Here is a 27,996-nt window from a genome sequence, read left to right as displayed (position 1 = left end):
GTTTATATTGTATATATGGGTGCACTTTCAAGGGCTGAGGATGACTACTCCACCACAGAATCTGTCCATTTGCGCATCTTAGAACAAGTCCTTATTGATACAAGGTATAAATTTATATTGTTAATTTTCTGTCTTAATTTCCATATTTGTTTGGTTCAATTGAAATGTTCAAGTTTTTTTTTTTTCCCTCTGATACAGCTCAGCTAGCGAATCGTTAGTTCACAGCTATAGAAAAAGTTTTAATGGATTTGCAGCTAAGCTCACAGAACAAGAGCAAAGAAAGCTAAGAGGTATCCACCCCTTTTTTTTTTAAATAGACAACATTTGAAATGTATAACTATCTTACAATACACAAACTTGAGGGATGAAAAATGTAGTCTCTGTATTTCCAAGTAGAACCCTTCAACTTCACACAACAAGATCATGGGATTTCTTGGGTTTCCCAAGCACTGTACAAAGAATGCCTACCATTGAGAGTGATGTCATTATTGGCATGATTGACAGTGGAATTTGGCCTGAATCTGAGAGCTTCAGTGATAAAGGGATCGGTCCTCCACCAAGCAAATGGAAGGGTATTTGCCAAAACATTACCTGTAACAAGTAAGAGTTTTGGATCCCTTTCATGACTGACTTCTGCTGCCTTATTTGTACTATACTTGTTTATTTCAATAATTTTTTGAATGAAAACTACAGTAAGATTATTGGGGCACGATTTTACAAAGCCGACATTAAATACGCGGAAGAGGAAGTGAAGTCCCCCCGTGATATTGAAGGACATGGAACCCACACTGCTTCTACAGTAGCAGGTGTTGAAGTTAAAAATAAAAAGCCTTTTTGGCCTTGCTGAAGGGACTGTAAGAGGAGCTGTTCCCTCTGCAAGGATTGCTGTCTATAAAGCTTGCTGGAAATCTGGTTGTGCTGACCATGACATAATGGCTGCATTTGATGATGCGATTGAAGATGGTGTTGATATCTTATCAGTTTCCCTTGGGGGTCCAGATGCTTTATTTTTCTATAGAGATGTTATTGCAATTGGAGCATTCCATGCAATGGAGAAAGAGATCCTTACCTCTACATCTGCTGGAAACTTTGGACCAGAAATAGGTACAATCACAAATCTTGCCCCATGGATGTTAACTGTAGCAGCAAGCAACACAGATCGTCGGTTCATAAGCAATGTCACAACAGGCAATCGGATTACCGTGGTGGTGAGAGTGCTTCTTCATGTTGAAGAAACAACCATTAAATAATCTAGAAAATTATCTGTTTAGCTACTATGAAAATTTCAGTTGTGAATTTTAGTTTAGTTTTTTTTTAATGGATAATAAGATGTGTTTATCAATCACCATTTACATTGGACAATAAATATGTTGTCAGTATTAATTTCCTTCTTTGATAATCAGGGATATGCTATCAACACTTTCGAAACTGAGAAAAAGGCATCCTCAATTATATATGCAGGTGATCAGGCTACACATAACCCTAGCACTGAAGATGCAAGGTTTAAATCCTTCCCATATTAGTACTCATGATGTCCATTTTCTACCTTTTCTTTCTCTTTGTGGTTTTTAATTGTTTGAGTTAAAATAATACCGCAAGCGTACGGGTCAATCGTAGCTACGGGTCGAACACGAAGAGATATACGCCACTCTATTTAATTAACTTAAAAGTAATGCAAAGTGGACCAAATTAAAGTGTTAAATTAAACTAATTAAACTAATGAAAATTAATGCATCCTAACTTATAAGCATCTAACAAAATTAAGGGATTAAATTGGCGTCCTAACACATGAGCATCTAACCTATCAAACTAAAGTGAATTGAAAGGAATAACAAAAACGCAGCCACACTTTATAATCACATAAAAAGAAATAAAGGAGTAAAAGTGCATCCACATACCACAACCATATAAAAAAAATAAAAGCAATAGAGGGAGAAGAAGAAGAAGATAGAGAGAGATAGAGGAAAGGGAGAATGAAATTAAGGGTTTAGAGAATGAGATACCTTGATGTGCTTGAATACTTGAATAAACTCACCATGGCTTCCTCTTCTAAATCTCCATGTCTTGTCATCAACATAGAAACTTAGACTAGGAAGCTTTAAACTAAAACTATTACAACCATTAAACTAGACTTATGAAATCAAAACTAAGAACTTAAGCCAAAAATAGGAAAAGAAGAGAACATTTCACTAAGTGAATGAAATAAAAATTACACTAAAAAACTGAATTAAAATTGAACTAGAAACTAACTAAAAACTGAACTAAAAAACTACTTCTTACAACCCAAAGGGCAAGGGGTATTTATAAGGGGAAGAGAGGAGAAGAGAGAAGAGGGAAGTGTAGGAGAAATATTCCCTAAGAAAAGAGAATATTCTCTTCTCCTTCCTCTTTTACAATGCCTTGAATCCTAAGAAAAAGAAAAATAGAAAGAAGAAGAAGAGAAGATTGTTTACATGTACCTTCTATTTCTAAAAAATAAACTTCCAATTCTAACAAAGTCTTCCTTTTCTTTGTAGATATCTTCTCCAAGCAATAAAATCAAAGCATCTTTGATTTTTCAACTTTCCATAGGTGAGAGAATATCTTTCAAAATAAATCTATCCCAAGTAAAATTCTAGAAGTGCCCTTGAGAAGTCGGAGGAGAGAGAGAGTAAGGGTGATGACTAGGATTCCTTCAAGAATAAATAAAATACCCATTCTGTCCTTCAGAAAACGTGGAGCATGGGGTGCTTATATAGGCCTCACCATTGTGTTCCTTGTGAAAAATCACCCAAAATAGACCCAAATTTCGTCCATTTGGAGTTCGGGAGCCCAAGATATCTCAAGTTGAAGTTGGACTGTCCAGAGCCCTCCAAATGGAATCTTTCGGGTACAAGAAATATAACTTCTGGTTATTGCGTTAAGACCCCTGGCATCTGAACTTTTGCTTCATTTTGTCCCTGTCCGACTGTCAATAATTACAAATAAACCCTTACAGACCATTTTCACACTTCGTTATGGAAACGGCCGTAACTTCTTCGTTTCAACTCGAAATCAAGTGCCGTTTGAACCGTTACGAAGCTGACTCGATGGGCTACACATCCAAGCCATTAACACCTTTAAACAGCGTAAAAACATTTCTTTAGCATCATCTCTTCCATTTTCTCAAGAATTCACCTAAAACCTGAAAAGCACAAGAAAACACCGAGTAACTCTGTCCAATGTGGTAAAATGTATGATTTATGCCCTAAGATTTCACACATAAATGTGCTCATCAGATTCCCCCACACTTGAACGTTACTTGTCCTCAAGTAAAGCAAAAGAAAAACTAACCTAGAATGTAGAAAATCCTAACTCACTTTCGTAGGAATCACGGTTGCACTTAGCATGTGCAACAAGCCTTTGAACCCCTAGGTTACCCCTAGTGGACGAGTTGTGTCTCGTGGGTGTTTGCAGTGAATATACACCCAAAATTCAATTGTAAATGAATGCTGCAAATTTTAATCATAGCATAAGTAGGACAGTGCACATAATCCCAAAAAGTGTTCAACTAAAGATCAAGGAGCCAAAGGTTCCCCCACACTTGAATTTTATTACCCCACATCAATTCAAGTAACAAGCATGCATCAAGTTCAAGGGATCTCCTCATATTTTCTGAACACTACTCACCTTCAAGTAAACCCCCCCATAGCATTGATGGAACCAAAGACTTAGGCATTGAGTAATGTTGACCATACTTTCTTTTTCAGGCATTAAGGCAAAAGCTTTCTTTTTCTCAACCACAAACTCGATTTCTACTCCACTACTGTTCTCTGAATGACATGGTGGAGCATACACCAGACACCCAAATACTTGGTAGTTTCACTTTTTGCATATATCCATAAGACATTGAGACATTGATGCAAGAGTTTTTTTTTTTTTTGAGTTTCCTTCCAAGGAATTTCGATCAAGTCACCCTGCTTCATGAGGCACAAAGGTTCCTGTCTAGTCCCAAGGAATTCCACTTTCTTTTCTTTTTTTTTTTTTTTTTTTTTATTCACTTCCACTTTCATGCCTTGCCTTGCCACAAACAAATTGGTCTCAACTACTAGCCAAAAGATCAAAGAGTCCATAACACACATAGACGAATCTAGCCATCAAATGAAATAATGCTCATATTTTTCAATTCAATCCCTCTCACCGGATACAAACCAATTACCGTCCTTGAAAAGGGATTTTTTATTATTTCGCATGTTAGGACACCTAATTCCCTCTTTCTCTCGCTTTGCAATCAAAGAGACATATGCACAAAACCAAACTATTGTCACAATCAAAATTCACCAATTAAGCCTAACATCCCCCCCCACACTTAATTCATGCAGTGTCCTCAATGCATGCATAAAAGAAAAAAATAAGGACAAGGGAGGAGATGAAGGCGCTTACCAGATATAATAAAAAAAGAGGGTCATGAAGAATGATGAGCTCTACAAAAAGTGCTAGGAGCAGCAACAAAAATCTCAATCCATGACCAATAAATGGAGAAATAGCTTCAGACCCAGAAAACACTCGACTATGAATTGTAGTAAAACGAGAAATAATATAAAAGTTAAGCACAACTGAGAAATATCCAATAGAAAAAATTGTCCTCATGGGACAGTGGAAAATGAAGGCACTAAAACTCAGGCCATAAATCCTTCCCTTCTCTTCCATTTGCAATGTAGAATACCTGTCATTCTTTGAAAAATCAACCAAGAACGGATCACAATAAGCATAAAAAGGATTATGAATAACCTCATCTAAATAATCATCAAAAATTGGAGGTTTACTCAAATCAATCCTAGCAATATAACTATCGGCTATTTGCATAACTTGGTTTGCCAAATAAGGATCATGGGAATATGCTTGAAAGGCATTATGACTAACATTGTCCTCCTCAATAAAATCGTCAAACCTAGGAGGTTTGGACAAATCAACATGTGAGACAATGAAATCCTCAAAATGACAATTATCTAAGTTTTCCAAAGAGAGAGGGGAGATCGAATTTCCTGGCTTTCTATGTTATCATGAAAATCTGATTCTAAATCAATAAATTCACTAGGCTCACTAAAATCGAAATTTCGGCAAAAAGTGGACTTCCCGTAGCTCATCAAACCTCGCTTCACTAATATCTTTAGGAGACTCAATCTCAACAAATAAATTTTCATGAAAAGCATCTTGTTGGGAGTGACTCTCATTAACCTCAAATTGGGGTGGTGGACTTTCAATATCATTAAACTGGGGATGGGACGGTTCATTCAACGGGAATGCGTAGCATAGACTAGGTTCAGGTGACTAGGTAATGTACCTGTTTCCTCCTCTTGCACCATGGTTATCAGTTGAGAGAGTTGCTTCTCCATGGCATTTTGGCCTGTTGTGAGAAGGTCTATGTATTTCTCAAGCTGATTCAGTCTAGCCTCCTCACCCATGTTTTGAAACTCAAGGGGTTGGTGATATGGTTCAAGGAGAGGTGGCACATTGAGATTTAATGGAGGGTTAGGCATTGGAGGACCAAATTGACCATGATATTGGAAATTGGGTGGTCCAGCTTGGTTATTCCATTGATCCCACAAAAAATTGGGATGATCACTCCACCCCTGATTATAAGTACCAAAAGAATTGTATTGAAATTGAGGACTCACATTCTCATCACCATAGCTACCCCCATAAAGATTAGGGCATCCTTCCATAACATGGATTGTCTGGGGAAGTGACCAATCAAAATTTCCCGAAAGCCCATAGTTGGGTTGGGGAGCAAAATTGTACTGGGGTGGTGCAAAATTGTTCTCTCTCTCACTACTTTTGGCTTCCCTAACCTGTTTTAACATTTTCTCCAAAATCATGGTTGTCTTAGCATAGGTCCATCTTTCCCCCAAAGTCTTATATAGAAGTGTATCTCCCATTATTCTAAATTAACCACCTATCCCAAATTGTGGTCTCCCATAAAAAAAATTTTAAAGAAAAATAAAAGACTAGAAAAAAAAAAAAAAAAAATACTAAAAACAAGAGGGAGCCCAAGGTAGATAGTGTATCTATCCCTCAGAAATCGAAACAATGGTTCCAAAGCTGTAAGGTTGCCATATAGGTTGACAGCAAGGGAACCCGTATAGTTTTCACGAGCCACCTACGGACGACTCCAAATGGATTCTGATGTAGGGTGGAGGACTACTATACGTTTATGTTTTCAACGCTCTCACTATGTCGCTTTCCTGTTATCAAGAGTGGTCACCTCCAAAGATAAGTCACATGCCAATCCAAACCACCCAACGAATCAAGGGGCACCAAGATTGGTTGGGTTTGGGCATATGAAGGACTTTAGATTGGGCGCACACTATTGAAACAGAAAAGAAACAAGAGGAGGTTTTCAAAATTTTTTTTTTTTTTTTTTATTTTAAAAAGAAAGAGGAGAAAGAGAAGAAACTAAAGCACTTCGAATTACTTAAAAATAAAAAAAAATAAAGTGGTCAATAATCTCCCCGGCAACGGCGCCAAAAACTTGTTTGAGTTAAAATAATACCGCAAGCGTACGGGTCAATCGTAGCTACGGGTCGAACACGAAGAGATATACGTCACTCTATTTAATTAAATTAAAAATAATGCAAAGTGGACCAAATTAAAGTGTTAAATTAAACTAATTAAACTAATGAAAATTAATGCATCCTAACTTATAAGCATCTAACAAAATTAAGGGATTAAATTGGCGTCCTAACACATGAGCATCTAACCTATCAAACTAAAGCGAATTGAAAGGAATAACAAAAACGCAGCCACACTTTATAATCACATAAAAAGAAATAAAGGAGTAAAAGTGCATCCACATACCACAACCATATAAAAAAAATAAAAGCAATAGAGGGAGAAGAAGAAGAAGATAGAGAGAGATAGAGGAAAGGGAGAATGAGATTAAGGGTTTAGAGAATGAGATACCTTGATGTGCTTGAATACTTGAATAAACTCACCATGGCTTCCTCTTCTAAATCTCCATGTCTTGTCATCAACATAGGAACTTAGACTAGAAAACTTTAAACTAAAACTATTACAACCATTAAACTAGACTTATGAAATCAAAACTAAGAACTTAAGCCAAAAATAGGAAAAGAAGAGAAAATTTCACTAAGTGAATGAAATAAAAATTACACTAAAAAACTGAATTAAAATTGAACTAGAAACTAACTAAAAACTGAACTAAAAAACTACTTCTTACAACCCAAAGGGCAAGGGGTATTTATAAGGGGAAGAGAGGAGAAGAGAGAAGAGGGAAGTGTAGGAGAAATATTCCCTAAGAAAAGAGAATATTCTCTTCTCCTTCCTCTTTTACAATGCCTTGAATCCTAAGAAAAAGAAAAAATAGAAAGAAGAAGAAGAAGATTGTTTACATAGGCCTTCTATTTCTAAAAAAATAAACTTCCAATTCTAACAAGTGGCTTCCTTTTCTTTGTAGATATCTTCTCCAAGCAATAAAATCAAAGCATCTTTGATTTTTCAACTTTCCATAGGTGAGAGAATATCTTTCAAAATAAATCTATCCCAAGTAAAATTCTAGAAGTGCCCTTGAGAAGTCGGAGGAGAGAGAGAGTAAGGGTGATGACTAGGATTCCTTCAAGAATAAATAAAATACCCATTCTGTCCTTCAGAAAACGTGGAGCATGGGGTGCTTATATAGGCCTCACCATTGTGTTCCTTGTGAAAAATCACCCAAAATAGACCCAAATTTCGTCCAATTTGGAGTTCGGGAGCCCAAGATATCTCAAGTTGAAGTTGGACTGTCCAGAGCCCTCCAAATGGAATCTTTCGGGTACAAGAAATATAACTTCTGGTTATTGCGTTAAGACCCCTGGCATCTGAACTTTTGCTTCATTTTGTCCCTGTCCGACTGTCAATAATTACAAATAAACCCTTACAGACCATTTTCACACTTCGTTATGGAAACGGCCGTAACTTCTTCGTTTCAACTCGAAATCAAGTGCCGTTTGAACCGTTACGAAGCTGACTCGATGGGCTACACATCCAAGTCATTAACACCTTTAAACAGCTTACAAACATTTCTTTAGCATCATCTCTTCCATTTTCTCAAGAATTCACCTAAAACCTGAAAAGCACAAGAAAACACCGAGTAACTCTGTCCAATGTGGTAAAATGTATGATTTATGCCCTAAGATTTCACACATAAATGTGCTCATCATTAATGAATATTATTTTCTTTATTCATTGATTCAGAGCATGTAACCCTGGCTCCTTGGACAAAGACTTTGTGAAAGGGAAGATTGTCTTCTGCGATACATTCTCTGATGGTAGCGGACCCTTCCTTGCTGATGCTCAGGGAATGGTGATGGTAGATGATACTGGATATAATGATACAGCTTATTCTTATCCTTTACCGGCAACAGCCATCAGCATTGCAGATGGCAAAAAATTAAAGCTCTATTTGAATACTACCAGGTTACATGGGAGACATGCATCCTCGGTTAATTATAGGTTAAGTAAAATTTGCAGTTTTTTTAATGGGATCAATATATCTACCTTCTTGCAGAATCCCTGTGGCAAAGATTTACAAAAGTCAAGCAATTCATGATTCTGAAGCTCCACTTGTGTCTTTCTTCTCTTCCAGAGGACCCAATACTATTTCACAAGAAGTTCCCAAGGTAATTTGTTATGTGCCTAGTGGGGCCCACTCTAGTGTATGTGTGTTAGATTGGGCCAACCTAGTATGGGATAGGTTAAAGGACTTGATTTAACACGTTCAATTAGCTTTGGAGCTTTTGGAGTATCGGTCAAGTACCTTGCATACTTCCAACCTTGTTTACATAATAAATTTTGTTAATTAATAGTGGGAGTCATTGATATATGCACACACACACACACACACACACACACACACTCACACATATATTTGTTTATTTATTTAAGCAGTAACTTATTATGCTTTCTTAAAAATTTAAAAGAGAAGGATGAAGAAGATGAGAAGACAAAGAGACACGGGGAGAGACACCAATCTTGACGTGGTTCGGTTTTTAATTCAACCTACATCCACAGTGCAAGATAATTATCACTATGAACAATCTTGAGAGATTACAATCGTTAAGTAGGAGTAGTTTTATGACCATTTGAAGGAGTAGATCCTGATACTATTTTTACCATATAACTCTTAGAGCTAGTATCCTTATCAGAAATCCCTTGATTGAGCAGCATTCCAACTTTCTTCTTATCCCAAATCTTCTTGCCAATATGTTCCTTGATGTAATTACCCATTAATGAAAGATTTCCTCTTACATTCTTCTTCTTATTCTTTTTGTATTGCAAGCAGCCAGACTTAAGTGCCCCGGGTGTAGACATATTAGCAGCATGGTCTCCTTAAGCCACAGTTTCAGATTACGAAGGTGACAAGCGCTCCGTAAATTACAACATTATATCTGGAACATCGATGTCTTGCCCTCATGCAACTGGTGTTGCTGCCTATGTCAAAAAATTTCATCCCTCATGGTCTCCAGACGCAATTAAATCTGCTCTCATGACAACAGGTTATTTTTCCATTTTCCCCTAGGCCCTAAAGTCCCATAATCAAGAATTACTGAATTCCTTCTAGGTTTAACCCAATCAATTATTTTTCTATTTGTCTTGTAGCTTCTCTCATAAATTCCTCCTATGATAAGCTCATTGCTGGAGAGAATGTTACTTGTGCCAAGTCTAGTGGAACTGACTCTTCTTTAAACTATCCTTCTATGGGTACTCCAATTACTGCCGGAATACCATTCAAAAGATATATCCGGAGGATGGTTACGAAGGCTTACCAAATTCTACATACAAGGCAACAGTTGGGCCACAAACACTAGCAAATGTTACTGTTAATCCCAGTGTTCTATCTTTTAAGTCGTTGAATGAAAAGCAGCAGTACACTGTAAATGTCATTGGGGTAGGGATTCCCAAAGGATCAGTAATCTCTACATGGTTGTTGTGGTCTGATGGGATACATAATGTAAGAAGTCCTATTGTCTTTTGGGCTTTTTATTAAATTTTATTAAAACATCAACCGGTGAAGAATCAAATATTAACTTGGTATCATGTACATCACCAAGTTAGGAGTAGACCTTCATGTAAAACATTTGGAATAATATTGAAGTGTGGAACATAGTTGGACATAAGATGATGTGGAGAATTTCTGTGGCAGTTTTGGAATGTTTGTAAGAAGTTTAGAATCATCTAATATGATTTGTTATTGTTGGCAACTCCACTAGGAGTTGGACAGTTTGGTAGAATGGCTTCACCAAATTCAAGGCAAATTCAAATATGTTATGGGTGAGTCTGTTTGTAACCAAGAAGGTTACAAACAGATTTTGTAACCGGACATTTTTACCCATTAGATAATGATGTGGCATTTAGATAAAAAGTCTAATATTGTAATTTCATAACCATCCGACCTCTTTCTTTCTGACTTCGGGCTCTCCCGCTCCCCTCGGCAAACCCTACTTCTCTGAAACACCATGTCCCACCTCTTTCCCTGCAACCTTGCCCTCAATCATGCTCCCTTCCCCTGCCTCATTCCTACTCCCTCCCTAATCGTAAACTGCGAAAGAAGTTTGCTAACGAATTATTCCTATATAGAGAGCCAATAACAGATGTGAAAGTATAAATATCTGTAGAGAGGGTTTTTCTCAAATATAATTTCCCGCAACCTTTTTTTGTTTTTTTTTTTTTTCTTCTAATTGAAGCAACATTTCATGTGGAACCTCATTCCTGTGTGCTTCAAACTTGAGAGGCGAGTCTCAATCAAAGTACTTAATCAAAAAAAAAAAAAAAAAAACCTGTCACATTTAAACGTCGCATACAAATTGAACATCTGAGAAGGTGTCTTATGTCTTCTGTGGGCTCTTGACTGGTCCAAGGTTGGGGGGTGTTTATTCTCTTCAGCGTAAAGATTTGCCTAATCCTTCAGGGGTGTTTAGGATCACAGTTCGAAAAGTCACCGTAACATCCCTCCACCCCAATCCATCAGGTTTTTTTTTTTTTTTTTTTTTTACTCTTAGAATGAAGTGGGTATGGTTAATTAGGTTCCGAATTAGGTGATGGGGAGGAGAGAGGGAGAGGAGGAGGGAGTCGGAGTCGGAGACAAAGAAGAAGGGGATTTAGGATGGAAAAGAGAGGAGGTGAAATTATAGAAAAAGCCCTTATCTCAAGTAACTGATAAATAGTATAAAGTGGGTAAATAAGTCCGGTTACAACTCATTGTTGTAACTGGGTTGGTTACAAACAGCTTTACCCATATGTTATAGTGTTCTTGTGTCTAATATCATATAATGAGAGTTGTAGTCATGCGTGTTAGATAATTATTTGTAAGACAGTGAATTATGTTCAACCAGGTCTTGAATATTGGGTTCAATATTTGAGACATAAAAGTTCCTTGACAAGTCATAGAACTTTACAACAATCAACCAAGAAATGTTAAATCCTTAAAAAATTAGCTTAATTAGGCCAATAAATCATATGTAGTTCAACCAAGAAATTTGCAATACATCAATCAACCTAGATATAGTTAATTTAATGCTCCTTTGGCAAAGGAGGAGCACCATTTATGGGTCCTAGATCCCTAATCTAGGTAGTGACTCCCGTTTTCCATCCCGCGCACACCTACAAGGAACGAACAAAATTAAGATGTAGACTTCAAAAGGAAAACAATCCACAAAAGAAGATTAATAGCTTCCAAGCAAGCAGCTGACCACCTATAGAACCTTTATCACAAAAATGAAACATGAGAGGAAGAAACCATCCTATTTATATTGTAAAAATTGATGTAAAATGTACTTAGGATGGATTTTGAGCACATTCTTTTGTATTCCTGAAATTTTGTTATTAATTTCTAGTCTCTCTTTAGGTCTATTATTTCAAACCAACATGATCACTCAAAGCAAGAGATCACAGCTGAGAATGATATCAAAGGTTGAGACTCGAGCAGGATGAAGCATATTAATCATTGTTACATCCAAAAAAGCAAGGATTTAGACAACTAAGATAATGAAGGTTAGGTCCAGACAGAACACAATTTCGGCAATTGAAAATACAATTTTGTGGGTGAAAGGACGTAATGGCATAAGCCGGTGCAAGTCTCGCATTCACAGGATCCTATGGGAGGTAGTAAGGCTGCAAGTTTGGCTTTCCTGGCCCATCCTGAGCCCAAATAGGCTTGGGTTGAGATACCTTGACCCTAAGGGTGGGTCAGGGTTGGGAATTTTCGACCATGACTCAGAGCCGGGCTGGGTTAGGGTTGAGGCCTTGGGCTGAGCCCAGCCCAACCCAACCTGATTCTTTCTTTATATCTTTCTTTCTTCTTCTTCTTCCTGGCATGACCAGCCCATACATCTCCCATCCCTCCCATGGTCAGGGCTAATCAGGGTCAACCTGGTCTGACCACAGGTCAAGGTTGGATTTTTCTGGCCCTAAGTCAAGGCCAGGCTTGGGTCCAGATAAGGGAACTCAGGGTTGAGCTGGGGTTTTAAAAGGCCTGATCCAACCTGACCCTGTTATAGCCCTAGGAGGTAGATTTGTGTTGGCCCTCTCTAACTGAGCTGCCCAAATAGAGTTTGTTGGCACTGTCACCCGTAGAATTGAATGACATGATGCAGAGTTGAGTTGAGAGGGATGCCACTTCGGTGAGCTAGATTTACTAGTTGATGTAATAGCAAACAGAAAACCCAACACATTAATGTTAGTCCGGGTTATGGGTTTTTATGCCTAATATTCTCATATTTAAACAATGGTGTCTAGTGGGACTCCAATCCCCGAACCTAATACCCACACCTTTATTTGATCACAGCTAATTATATCAATCCACAAGTATTGAGCTATGAGCCTATGATCGCAAAAAGGAGCACTCCATCTTCCATCCATGAAAACCCCCTAGCTCCTGACCTCTCTGGGTTTCCTAAGGCCCCATTTTTTTAGCGGAGTATTAAAGGATGGGATTCTTATGGGATTGGGACCCTCATGGTGATGGGGTGGGAATTGCAACCAATAGGAACGGAAAAGATAAGGTTTCCTTTTAACTTTAACATTCTACACCACCAGAAAATTACAAGTTTAGCCTGAAATCCTCATAATTATGTGAAACAGAATCTCGATCTTAAAGAAGCATCCCAAGAGATGTCTGTATGTACAAAACCTGGAGCACCATTCGAAACCACAGTTGTCATGGAAGCAGCATCATGCTTGGAGAGCTTATCCGCAACACAGTTTACCTCATGGAAACAATGAGAAATCCTCCAACAAATCCCATCTAGGTATTTTTTAAAGTGGCACCATTTCTGCTGAAAATTCCATGGGATTTTCTCCTTCAAAATGCAAGTTACAATGGCCTGGGAATCGCATTCAATCCACAGATTGTGCACATGTAAAGTTGCTAGAGCTTCCAAACCAGCAAACAGAGTCGCAAACTCAGCCATAAAATTGGTGGTCACACCGTCAAAAACTGCAAAAGAAGCCAAGGGGGCCCCTCTTGAATCTCGAATAGTACCACCAGCTCCAGCCCGACCTGGGTTCCCAAGTGAACATCCGTCAATGTTGAGCTTGCACCATCCAGGAAAGGGAGGATGCCATAACATCTCAATCACGTTGAGCTGGGGCTCTGGTTTGGATATTTAATGCTCTCGAGGCTATGAGTTCATCGACGGAATTAACAGTCACCAGGATAAGGGATGAGAAATCCTGTAGGTCCTTCTAAATGGTTTTAATAATAAAGGATCTTGAGCAAGTCTTATTATCAAATCTGATTTTATTTCTCACATTCCAAATGTGATATGAAATTAAGATCATGGCCGCCATCCAAATTTTCTTCAGAATCATAACTTTGGCCTTTCTTTTCCACCACGAGAAAATGTCTTCCATTAATGGGAAGCTTGTGAGGAACGAGCGACTGTAACCCTATTCTCCATTGATAGTGAAACAGATCTCATCTTACTATGGACGTAGGCAGCCTTGCCATACCACGTAAATTCTTGTGCGCATTAAGTGATTGTGTTTGCGATTTTCATTCTTCTCTACATCGTGTTAGGTTATTTTACAGATTGGTATCAGAGCTTCCAGGTTTTTCACTTTCTAGGGTTTGCTATCACGATGTCAGAGAAGGGATCGAGTATCAAGTAAGACATCGATAAGTTCAATGGGAAGAACAACGTCACTTTCTGACGACGAAGGATGAAGGATCTTCTGATATAGCAGGGTGTGGCAAAAACCCTGTTGGGGAAGTCGAAGAAATCAGAGAAAGTGAGTGATGAAGACAAGGAAGAGATGGAGAAGAAGGCGGTAAGCGTAATTCGTCTAAATCTATCAAATGACGCTCTGTAGTATATGGTGGATCTCGAATCTGCATCGGAGGTATGGGCGAAACTTGAAAGTATCTACATGACGAAGTCCCTAATGAACAAACTGTTCGTGAAAAAGCAATTGTATTCTCTACAAATGGAGGAAGGTATGGATTTTTTAGAACATCTTTATACGTTCAATCAGATCATAAGTCAACTTGTAAGTCTGGAGGTTTCGATTAAGGATGAAGATAAAGCACTATTGTTGCTAGCGTCACTCCTAGCGTCATATGATCACCTAGTAACGACTCTCTTATAAGGGAAGGAGACTCTTGAGATAGATGAAGTCATAGTTGCGCTCATTTCCAATGAAACAAGGAAGAAAGGCAGCGGTACTAAATCTCAAGGAGAAGGTCTCTTTGGGATTGTCAAGAAGCAGGAAAGAGGGAGATCAAATCAGAAGGGATCTGGGAACAGAGGTTGGTCGAAATCAAAAGGGGGGAAACCAAAGTGGTCCTGTTACTACTGTAAGAAGGAAGGCCATCTGAAGAGAAACTGTACGAAGAGGAAGGAAGACTTGAAGAAGAAAGGTGTAGATAAGGCATCTGAAGAAACTAGCATGGCTAATAGCTCGGATGGGGATGATGGAGATGTACTCTCTATATCATCAAGTAAGAATCAACTTTCTGATTCTTGGATTTTAGATTCTGGTTGTTCGTATCACATGTGTCCACACAGGGATTGGTTTGACACATACAAATCATACAGTGGTAGGACTGTTCTAATGGGGAATGATGTAGTATGTAAAACCATTGGGATAGGTACTGTTAAAATTAAGATGTTTGATGGGATAGTAGGAACCCTATCAGATGTGAGACATGTTACAGAATTAAAGAAAAACTTAGTATCTTTGGGGGCACTACACTCCACTGGCTATAGGTATACAGCAGTAGATGGAGTTCTCAAAGTTATTGAGGGACCTATGGTTGTCATGAAAGGGCAGTTAACAAGAAACCTATACAGGCTAAGTACAGTGACAAGTGGAGCATCTGTGACTACAGATGCAGAGTTTGATACAGATGAGACTCATCTATGGCATATGCGGTTGGGGCATATGGGTGAAAAAGATATGATGGAGCTTCATAAAAGGAAAGTTGAAGGGGGTGAAAACTTGCAAACTAAACTTCTGCAAGTATTGTGTGGTCAGAAAATAGTGCAAGGTTAGTTTCAGAACTGCAAAACATACGAGCAAGGGTGTGCTTGATTATGTACACAATAATGTATGGGGTCCTTCACCAATCAAATCTAAAGGTGGGATTGAATATTTTGTGACCTTCATTGATGATTACTCAAGGAAAGTCTGGGTCTACTTTATGAAGCATAAAAATGAGGTGTTCACAAAATATAAAGAATAGAAGGCTGAGGTAGAGAGGAAGATATGAAAGAAAATCAAGTACTTGAGAACAGACAATGGAGTGGAGTACATGTACAAGCCGTTTCTAGAATTGTGCGAGGATGAAGGGATTACACGTTACTTCACGGTGTCAGGATACACCATAATAAAATGGTATAGCTGAGAGAATGAACAGGACACTTCTAGAAAGAGCTCAAAGTGTGAGACTGAATGCAGGACTAAGCAAAGTTTTTTGGGCAGAAGCAGTGAACATGGCATGTTTTCTCATCAATAGGTCTCCATCACAAGAAATTGATTGCAAAATTCCCGAAGAGGTATGGATAGGAAAACCAGTAGATTATTCTGTTTTAAAAATATTTGGCTGTCCAGCCTATGTTCATGTGCAGAGTGGGAAACGTTCCAAGTTAGACTCAAAGTCTAAGCAGTGTACCTTTCTTGGTTTTGAGAAAGGTGTAAAGGGATTCAAGTTGTGGGATCCTAGTTCACAGAAAGTTATAATCTGCAGGGATGTGGTGTTTGATGAGTCTCACATGATGAAGTCAAAAGAAGATGATAGAAAGAAAGAAAGGTCTACTGTGCAAGTGGAGTTCGGTGAGTCAGAAACAACAGGAGAAAAAGGGTCATCCAATGGCTTATCGGAACAACAGAAAACAGTAGATGATCCCTATACTGTGGCAAAGGATAAAGGGAAACATACTCACAAAGCACCTGTGAGATACGGGTTTGAGGACATGGTTGCTTATGCCCTCACTGTATGTATAGGTGACCCATCTTCCTAACAGGATGCTATAAATGATGAGCAAGGTGATAAATGGATGACAGCTATGATGGATGAAATGGAGTCTCTACAGAAGAACAAGACTTGGGAGATCATTCAAAAACCCAAAGGAAGAAAAATCATTAGGTGTAAGTGGGTCTTTCGTGTAAGAAAGAGGCAGCGTCGGAGAAGGAGCGTGAAAGGGTTAAGGCCAGACTTGTAGCCAAGGGCTATGCACAGAAGGAGGGGGTGGATTACAATGAAATATTCTCTCCAGTGGTGAAGCAAACTTCTATTTGGGTATTACTCGCTTTGGTAGCTATGTTTAATTTTGAGCTTGAACAGCCTGATGTGAAGACAACATTTCTTCATGGGGACTTGGAGGAACAGACTTACATGGAGCAACCTGAAGGTTTCAAGGTGTAGGAAAAAGAAGATCATGTCTGTCTGCTTAAGAGGTCACTTTATGATCTTAAGCAATCTCCTAGGCAGTGGTACAAGCACTTTGACTCCTATATGGCGCAGATTGGCTACACAAGTGAGTATGACTATTGTGTGTGTTATAAGGTGTTAGGTGATAATTCCATTATTCTTTTGATGCTTCATGTTGATGATATGCTCATTGCTGCCAAGAATAAACATGATGTTATCTCTCAAAAGTCTTTATTGAGTGCTGAATTAGATATGAAGGATCTTGGTGCTACAAAAAAGATCCTTGGCATGGAAATCCATAGAGATATAAGTGCAGGTAAACTTTAGATAACTCAGAAGAGATGTGTTGAAAAGGTGCTGGAGCGTTTCAACATGGAAAAAGCTAAATTAGTTAGCACTCCATTAGCTAGCCACTTCAAGTTATCTGAAAAGCAATGCCCTACAACATATGAGGAGGTGGAGCAAATGCCTCTTGTTCCCTATGCCAGCATAGTTGGGAGCCTCATGTATGCTATGGTATGTAGCAGGCTGGATTTGTCTCATGCTGTCAGCATTGTGTCGATACATGAGTAATCCAAGGAAGGACCATTGGAATGCAATTAAGTGGATCTTCAGATATCTGAATAAGACTAATGGTTTTGGTATTATGTTCAGCGATAAGGGAAGTTCCACAGAGCTGGCAGGATATGTAGATTCTGATTATGCCAGTGATTTAGACAGGATGAGGTCTACTATAGGTTATGACTTTACATTAGATGGTGGACCCATCTCATGGAGGGCGATGCTTCAATCTATAGTTGCATTGTCCACTATAAAGGTAGAGTACATGGCAGTGGTTGAGGCTGCCAAGGAAGGTGTTTGGTTGACTAGATTGGTTCGTGAGTTAGGGTTGGAGATGGTGCTACATTGTGACAGTTAGAGTGCCATCATCTTGCAAAAAATCAAGTGTTTCATGCAAAGACAAAGCATATTGATGTGAGATTTCATAAGATTAGGGAGCTTGTGTCAGAAGGCATTATTCACTTGAGAAAAATTCATACAGGTAGCAATCCTACAGATATGTTTACCAAGCCGGTTACCACAGAGAAATTCGAGCAATGCTTAGACTTGATTAACATCACTCATTGTTGATAGAGTAATGGATTTGCGCCCCGGATGTTTGTGGGGTGTGGTGTTGTATCTTTTTTTCAGAAGGTACAGGAAGAGATAGAGGCCTCTACAACTTATCTTCAAGGTGGCTAGTCAGAATTCAAGCCAAGGTGGAGATTGTTGAGGTTTTGGTGTCTTGATTTCTGATGATGGACTGTTTTGTGGAGCTCCGCGGCCCCCGGAGGCTCCACACAGCAGTCCATCATCATAAATCAAGACACCAAAACCTCAACAAAGACTTCCCACCTAAGGTTGAAAAATGCCACCATGTCTGCCCTTATTTGTGTAATGAATTTGCATTCAAGGAAAATGTGTGAGAAGGACTCACTGCAATTCATACACAACTCACACCTAGATGCTAGAGGAATTTGGCACTTCATCACTTTGTAGTCCATAGGTAAACTGCCATGGAATAATCTCTACCCAAAAAATAGAGAACCTGGTTTGGAGACCCTTTTGCCAAACAAGATTGGCCCACCCAATATGTGGAGATTTCGTTCTAATCCCTTCCCACGCCGAAGCCACAAAGAAATGCCTTGACTCCGTTAGAGCCCAATTCCTTTTATCTTGAATTGGCAAAGATGGGAGTGGCCGCCGTTTGATTTCTTCAAAAATTTGGTGCAAGCAGGGCCCCACCTCTGATGGAAGAGACCATTAGCCGTTTACAATGAAGTCTGCAACCGACGTAGAGAGATAATACACTTTTTTATAGTAAATATACTGTCATTTAACACATGTATTCAAAAAATATGCATGAAAATAATAACTTTTGATAATGAAATGATGGTAAGTTATTTTCAAATTATTTTTGAAATTCTTTTATACCCCTAAATTGAAGAACTTTTGGAAATAAGACAAGCAATTAAAAGAAGGTGTTAAACTCTAAAAACACCTATAGAAAATACTGACATAAAGCCAAATCATTTCCACATTACTTTGAAATATTTTTTTTTACTTCTACATTAAACAACTTTTGAGAATAAGACAAGAGACAAATTTGGCAAGGTGTCAAGGTTGAGACTTACTAATTTAGTACATGGCTGTTGAAGGTTACAACTTTTCACTTCACCATTTAGGTGACAATAGAATGATCATTAGCTTAAGGAAGGCTGTTGAAGTGGTTGCCATTGTGATTGCCTTCAACAGGGAAAATGTGTCATCATCTTCCCTTTTACTCCTTTCAAACTTGGCAAGGTGTCAAATTTTAGACTTAGTTCATTTAGTACATGGCTGATAAGGCAAGGGCTTACTTAATAAGTAAAATATTAATTTCTCATGAATGTAGTGATAAATTGGTAATCTAAAAATTTTCAATGGAAAATTATAAGATTACTCAAAATTGGGTATTGTTTTACCAAATTACCCATTCAATCTTTCCTTTAACCAAATTGTTCAAAATAAAGTTTCGTATTACAAATTTACGCAAAACTCTATTTTGTTTTTTAAACATTTTGACCCTCTTTCCTCTTCCTCCCCTCTCCCATTCACCACCTGCTCACAAACTCGATCGAGAAGCAAGCAATATTATCTATACTTATCCAAACCTCCAACTGCAGAAACCAAAACCTCGCATTCCCGCCTCAGTTTATTTATTAGATCATATAGAAATCCATTAGCAGGGAGGCTTACTTCAGCAAGAAATGGGAATCAAAAGAGTAGGAGCGGGTCTCATGTTCCAAGAAAATTTTGGTTTTAAACAAAGGATGGGCAATCCAATATGAAAACCCAAAGGGACATTCAGCCCAAGCCCACCATAAGCAGTTCATTTTGAATTAAATTTGAATCGGGATTAGGCCAGCCCTGAACTTCAATTTGCCTTTGAATATATGATTTTGGTTAGGACTGAAATAGGATCGGGTTAGACCGGGCATTTTAAAACCTTAGCCCAACCTAGAATCCCCTTAGTTGGGACCAGGCTCAACTCAACCCTGACTCAAGGCCTAAAAATCCAACCCTGACCAGCTCTCAGAGTCGGGGCCAGGCCGGATTGACCCTGTTTGGCATTGACCATGGGGAGGAGGAAGGGGGATGTAGGGGTTGGACCAGGCCAGGGAGAAGAAGTAGTTGTCTGGGCCTGGTTGTGCTCAGCAAGGCCTAACCCTGGTCCGACCCGACCTTGATTAAAGGCCAGAAATTTTTAATGAGATTTAGAACGGTCGAACCAGAGGGAAGAAGAAGCAGAGATAAGGTGATGCAGTTATCCCCCGACAGGCTCGACCTTTTGGCCCTTTTTTTATTTTAACATTTGGCTCCCAGATCACCAGAGCATTTTCAAAATGCTCTTAAATTCATGTTCCAAGAGCATTTGTAAGTCCGGTACAGTTCGTGGGAGAACCTAATTTAACTACATGGGACATAAATATGAGGAATATGGACTAATTGGACACCATAGACTTAGAAAGTACCATATATGAGCAAATGGAATTTATCATGTGTTTATGCTTAAAGTGATAGAATAAGGGACTGATTTAAGGACCTAAAAATTCTCATGAGACTTAACATGTTTAAATTGACCTATCATGTACAAGTGAATTAATTATAAAAAATAAACCTAATTGAGACTCATCTGCCTTCTTCGATGTCGAGTGGGCCAGCTGCCCAGATGATCGAAAATCTACTGGTGGGTTTGCAATTTTTCATGGCAATAATCTCATATCATGGAGCTAGAAAACAAGCAACAATCGCTCGTTCAAGCACTGAAGCCGAGTATCGCACCATTGCAAACACAGCTGCATGCCGAGCTCAAATGGCTTCAATCACTTTTAAAGAACTTCAAATCTATTTGCCAACCACTCCAATATTGTGGTGTGATAATGTTGGGGCCACCTATTTGGTAGCTAATTAACCCTGTCTTTCATGCCCGACCAAAACATGTCGAAATCGACTTCCACTTTGTCGGGGGCAAGGTAGCCAAGGAAGATCTCGATGTAAGGCTCATCTCAACAAAAGATTAGTTAGCTGGAATTTTCACCAAGCCTCTATCACAACAACGGTTCACATATCTGCTGTCCAATCTCAAGGTGCATCAATCCCCCTTGAGCTTGTGGGGGCTTGTAAGTGAAGCCTATACATCACCAGCTCATGTAACCGTTGATTACAATTTCAGGGGATAAGATCAAATCCCCTACAACTCACACAATAGCTGTTGGCCTTCAATCCGTTGTGCTTCAATCAAGCAAGATAATTGAAGTCCAGGAAGGAAAGGAAATCTGTAATAAAGACAAGGATAAAATCCTTAGTTGTAGGATTAATCCTGTTTCCTTCTACAGTCCATATCTTAGTCAATATACCTGCTTGTAGGCTTTATCATCAAGATGGGCTGCATCAATCCCCAAATCCTTGGCTACTGAAATATCTTTCATAAACTGTTTTCAAATTAATTTCTGAAAATTATACAAAAACAATCAATTTAAGAAAATAATTTCCATGAATTAACTCGGTCAAACCAATCAACATACACCCAGGTCATGACAAATGTTCAACAAGGTTGTAAGATCACAGGTTCGAGTTGTTGGGGTCAGATTGGGTTCTTACCCGCTACACATTAGCTTCCAACACAACAAAAAAAAGCACTATATAAAATATGGGAGAGGGTTCCCTACACTGCCCGAGTACAGTTTCAAGCGAATGACAGAACTCCCTTTGGAATCTGGCAATAGGGGAGGGGCATTTATAACATATCACCCCCTCACAGGAACAGTGATATGTGAGAGGGGGTGTGTAATTTCATTTTTAAGCTGGCATTGTGTATAACTTTTCCCATAAAATATCATGACTTTTAGACATTAAAAGGGATTAAATCAGTTATTTATCTAATTATTGCTAATGATATTTGAAAACAGAATTTTAATTTGATACAGTAGTGAAATCAGAAATGGCCAGCTTGAATTCCCAAAGAAAAAATTGTGATCGAGACATCAGTCAAAAAAGAACCATATAATATCTTTTGAATTTTTTTTGTTTTAAATTGAGAAGACCAAAATAAGGTATGAAATCAGATATAGATAGTAGTTATTCGTCTGTAATTATGGCTAATTATATAGAATTTTAATTAATTTGGTACGGGTTATTAGTGAAATCAGGATATGGCCACCTTAATCCAAATGAATGTTTTAGTTTTCCCATACATGGGCATGGCTATGCCTGCACCTAGTGATCTAATGAAATAACAGGAGGTAATTAAGCTAATTGAAGCCAAATATATAAACTGAAGATATGACCTTATAATTTTACCATTTCAGGTCTCTCTCTCTCTCTCTCTCTAGATAGAGATCGATACTGCTTCTCTCTCTCTCTCTCTCTCTCTCTCTATGCTATATAATTATATATAGAAATGAAGATAAAGGCTTAATTCATTCAATGTCATAGAGGGTGAATGAGAGAACATTTGGAGTAGTGTAACAACCTTCAATGGCTAACAACTCATATAGCTTCTTCAGCTCTTATTCATGGCGGCTAATCACTCTCCTGATTGTAATCTTGGCCTCTCTCGATTGTGTTACTACTGTCATTGCCCATACAGACAAGAAGGCAAGCAATTATATATCTACATTCATGTTCTTTCCTGTCATTCTTTTTTCTTTTTGAAAGAATCCATGATTAGGTTTTTTTTTTTTGGGCGCGTGGGGGGGGGGGTGTTGGTTTGCATGCATCAATAAGAATTTGTTATGTGATAAGAGTTTTCTTTAGGTACTATTTGAAATGGTTGTTCTGCTCCATTTTGTACCATGGATGCATGGAAGCCCAGTAATATTCACATCTGATTCTTAACATCTTTTGGAATCTGACAATAGGGGAGGGGCATTTATAACATGTCACCCCCTCACAGGAACAGTGATATGTGAGAGGGGGTGTGCAATTTCATTTTGAGCTGCCATTGTGGATAATTTTTTTCATAAAATATCATGATTTTTAGACATTAAAAGGGATTAAATCAGTTATTTATCTAATTGTTGCTAATGATATTTGAAAACAGAATTTTAATTATGATACAGTAGTGAAATCAGATATGGCCAACTTGAGTTCCCAAAGAAAAATTGTCATCGAGACATCAGTCAAAAAAGAACCATATAATATCTTTCGTTTTTTTTTTGTTTTAAATTGAGAAGACCAAAATAAGGGAAGAAATCAGATATAGATAGTAGTTATTCGTCTGTAATTAAGGTTAATTATAATTAGAAACAGAATTTTAATTAATTTTGTACAGTATTAGTGAAATCAGGATATGGCCACCTTAATTTCCAAACGAATGTTTTAGTTTTCCCATACATGGGCATGGCTAATGAAATAACAGGAGGTAATTAAGCTAATTGAAGCCAGATATATAAACTGAAGATATGACCTTATAATGTTACCATATCAAGTCTCATTCTCTCTCTCTCTCTCTCTCTCTACAAATGCTGGACAATTTATCCAAGATCCCCAGAAAACCACAACCGAGTTGGTCCATGGGATGCTTGATCGGGCTGGTTTCATAGTCTACATCTTGGCCTGCATCTGAGAGAGAGAGAGCGAGAGAGAGTAGGGTAAAATCTTGCAGCATGGGCCGTTTTGGTACACTGCCACATGCCAGACCTGATGGAGTCCCGAAGTTTATAAACTAGAAGACCCTAAGTAACGTCTCTCTTTCTACCAAAAAAAAGTAACGCCTCTATGCTCACATGTATTTCTTGTAACATCTTGTAATCTCTATATATTTAATCTTGTAACCTCTTCTAGTTTCTCTTCTGTAACTTCCATGTATTTAATCTTGTAACATCTTCTAGTCTCTCTTCTGTAACTTCAATATATTTCTTGTAACGTCTTCTAGTCTCTCTTCTGTAACTTCCATTTATTTCTTGTAACATCTTCTAGTCTCTCATCCGTAACTTCCATATATTTCTTGTAACGTCTTCTAGTCTCTCTTCTATAACGTCCATATCTCTCTCTCTCTCTCTCTCTCTCTCTCTCTCTCTCTCTCTCTCTCTCTCTCTCTCTGTTATATAATTATAGGGAGAAAGTTCTCTGTTCGGTAGTGTGGCCTATGCCAGCACACCCATGAGTCTATCTCTCTCCTCTCCATATGAAAAGACACCTCTGCCCCTTGTTTTGAGCAGGAGAGAGATAGACACATGGGAATGCTGGCGTAGCCATACTCGCTGACAGAGAACTACTTCCCATAATTATATATAGAGATGATGATAAAGGCTTAATTCATTCAGTGTCATAAAGGGTGAATGAGAGAACATTTGGAGTTGTGTAACAACCTTCAATGGCTAACAACTCGTATAGCTTCTTCAGCTCTTATTCATGGCGGCTAATCACTCTCCTGATTATAATCTTGGCCTCTCTCAATTGTGTTACTACTGTCATTGCCCATACAGACAAGAAGGCAAGCAATCATATGGCTACATTCATGTTCTTTCCTGTCGTTCTTTTTTCTTTTTGAAAGAATCCATGATTAGGTTTTCTTTTTGGGCGTGTGGGGGGGGTGTTAGTTTGCATGCATCAATAAGAATTTGTCATGTGATAAGAGTTTTCCTTAGGTTCTATTTTAAATGGTTGTTCTGCTCCCTTTTGTACCATGGATGCATGGAAGCCTAGTGATATTAGCATCTGATTCTTAACATTTTTTATTGATGTTAAAGGCTGAGGATGGGTACTGTGTTGGTGAATAAAAACAACACAGTAGTAATGTAATGTCGGGTGCATAATTAATGTATATATCTTATGGGTTTGGCATGTATAGGTGTATATTGTATACATGGGTGCACTATTAAAGGCTGAGGATGAGTACTCCACAGAATCTTCTGTCCATTTGCGTATCTTAGAACAAGTCCTTATTGATACAAGGTATAAATTAATATTGTTAATTTTCTGTCTTAATTTCCTTCTTTGCTTAATAATTTAACTTTAATGTGGATTTTCCCTGATACCAAAGCTTCAAGCTTTTTCTGATGCAGCTCTGCTAGAGAATCCTTAGTTTGCAGCTATAGAAAAAGTTTTAATGGATTTGCAGCTAAGCTCACAGAACAAGAGCAAGGAAAGCTAAGAGGTATTAGTCGTTGAACATTAATTAACCTATTTGTATGTCCCCCTCTAGTTAATTAGCTCAGCTCTCTTCTGCAAGCAATGTTGGAATTATTAACCTGTTTGTAAGTATTATTTGTTGAACATTAACCTACTGTTTGCAGGCATGAAAAATGTAGTCTCTGTATTTCCAAGCAGAACCCTTCAACTTCACACAACAAGATCATGGGATTTCTTGGGTTTCCCAAGCACAGTAAGAAGAATGCCCACCATTGAGAGTGATGTCATTATTGGCATGATTGACAGTGGAATCTGGCCTGAATCTGAGAGCTTCAGTGATAATGGGATTGGTCCTCCCCCGAGCAAATGGAAGGGTATTTGCCAAAACATCACCTGTAACAAGTAAGAATTTTGGGTCCCTTGCATGACTCATTTCTTTATACAGTGCTAGGTCAATTGTTTTTAGATCTTTTGAGCTTATTATTATTTTGTTGCAATGTACTTGGAGTGTTCTTCTCACCATGGACTACTTAATTACTGTTTATTTCAATGTTTTTGAATGGAAAACACAGTAAGATTATTGGGGCACAATTTTACAAAGCCGACAATAAATACGCGGAAGAGGAAGAGAAGTCCCCCCGTGATATTGAAGGACATGGAACCCACACTGCTTCTACAGTAGCAGGCGTTGAAGTTAAAAATTTAAGCCTTTTTGGCATTGCTGAAGGGACTGTAAGAGGAGCAGTTCCCTCTGCAAGGATCGCTGTCTATAAAGTTTGTTGGAAGGATGGTTGCGCTGAACATGATATCCTGGCTGCATTTGATGATGCAATTAAAGATGGTGTTGATATCTTATCAGTTTCCCTTGGGGGTCCAGGTGCTATAGTTTTCATGAGAGATGTTATTGCAATTGGAGCATTCCATGCAATGGAGAAAGGGATACTTACCTCTACATCTGCTGGAAATTCAGGACCAGACATTGCCACTATCACTAATCTTGCTCCGTGGATGTTAACTGTAGCAGCAAGCAACACAGATCGTCGGATCATAAGCAATGTCACAATAGGCAATCAGATTACCATGGTGGTGAGAGTGCTTCTTCATGTTACATATTTTAATTGTTTTTTTTTTTCATGTTCCATTTCCTTCATTGGGATAATAAGATGTGCTTATTACTCACCATTTACAATGGATAATCAGGGACACGCTATCAACACTTTCCAAACTGAGAAAAAGGCATCCCCAATTATATATGCAGGTGATCATGCTGCACATAACTCTAGCACTGAAGATGCAAGGTTTAAATCCATCCCATATCAGTACTCATGATGTCCATTTTCTACTTGTTTTTTCTCTTTGTTGTTTTTAATGAATATTATTTCCTTTCTTCATTAATTCAGGGCATGTAACCCTTGCTCCTTGGACAAAGACTTTGTGAAAGGGAAGATTGTCTTCTGCGATACATTCTCTGATGGTAGCGGACCCTTCCTTGTTGATGCTCAAGGAATGGTGATGGTAGATGATACTATGTTTAATGATACAGCCTTTTCTTATCCTTTACCGACAACGGCCATCAACATTGCAGATGGCAAAAAATTAAGGCTCTATTTGAATACCACCAGGTTAAATGAGAGACATGCATGCTCTGTTAATTATACTGGTCCAGTAAATTTGCATATTTTGTTAATGGGGTCAATATTTCTACATCTGTACAGAATCCCCATGGCAAAGATCTACAAAAGTCAATCCATTCATGATTCTGAAGCTCCTCATGTGCTTTTATTCTCTTCCAGAGGACCCAACACTCTTTCACCAGATATCCTCAAGGTACTTCAACTTTACATAATAAAATGAGCTAATAGTGTGAGTCATTGATCCTTGTATATATTTTTACTCATGCAGCCAGACTTAAGTGCTCCAGGTGTAGACATCTTGGCAGCATGGTCTCCAAAAGCCACAGTTTCAGATTACGGCGGTGACAAGCGCTCCGTAAAGTACAACATTATATCTGGAACATCAATGTCTTGCCCTCATGCAACTGGGGCTGCTGCCTATGTCAAAACATATCATCCCTCATGGTCCCCTGCCGCAATTAAATCTGCTCTCATGACAACAGGTGATTTGCATTTCCCATTTTTCCATCAAGCTTTAAGACCCATAATCAAGAAAGTACTAAAATACTCTCAAAACTAGGTTTAACCCAAAAAAAAATCTTTTTTTCTGTTTGCCTTGTAGCTACTCCCATAAATCCCTCCTATCATAAAGAGGCTGAATTGGCTTATGGTGTTGGTCAAATTGATCCTCTAAAGGCCGTCAATCCAGGTCTTGTGTATGATACCTTGAAACTTGACTATATACAAGGTTTGTGCAACTTGGGTTTTAATCCGGATTATATTAAGATCCTTGCTGGAGAGAATGTTACTTGTGCCAAGGAAAATGGAACTGACGCTCTTTTAAACTACCCTTCAATGGGTGCTTCGGTTACTGTTGGATGGGACATCGATAGATTTTTCCGGAGGACGGTAACGAATGTCGGCTTTCCGAATTCTACATACAAGGCTACGGTTGGACCACAAAAACTACTAAATGTTACTGTTAATCCCAATGTTCTATCTTTTAAGTCTTTGAATGAGAAGCAGCAATTCACTGTACATGTTACCGGGGCAGGAATTGCCCAAGATACAATCATCTCTACTTGGTTGTTATGGTCTGATGGGATACATAATGTAAGAAGTACCATTGCCTTCTGGACCTATTATTGAAATTAGCAATAATTCTTCAAAAAGTAATTGAGAATCAGTTGAATATTTCCTGAGACTATTTCTGCATTTTTTCCACTTTAGATACATATTGGTAATTTTATAAATGAAAATCCAAAAAACATAATAAAATCCCAAAAAAAAAAAATGACGAAAAAATGTTTCTGATGCATCATATTCTGTTTCAAATGATTC

General features: G+C 38.3%; 1 pseudogene; it reads left to right on the top strand.

Moving 5' to 3' along the window:
* The first annotated feature begins 4 nt into the window (after window positions 1-4).
* Window positions 5-27,827, top strand: LOC122644034 (annotated as a pseudogene).
* Window positions 27,828-27,996: the final 169 nt, after the last annotated feature.

This window comes from Telopea speciosissima, chromosome 10, assembly GCF_018873765.1.
Source record: "Telopea speciosissima isolate NSW1024214 ecotype Mountain lineage chromosome 10, Tspe_v1, whole genome shotgun sequence".
Lineage (NCBI taxonomy): Eukaryota > Viridiplantae > Streptophyta > Magnoliopsida > Proteales > Proteaceae > Telopea > Telopea speciosissima.
This window is presented reverse-complemented; position numbering and strand designations above follow the sequence as displayed.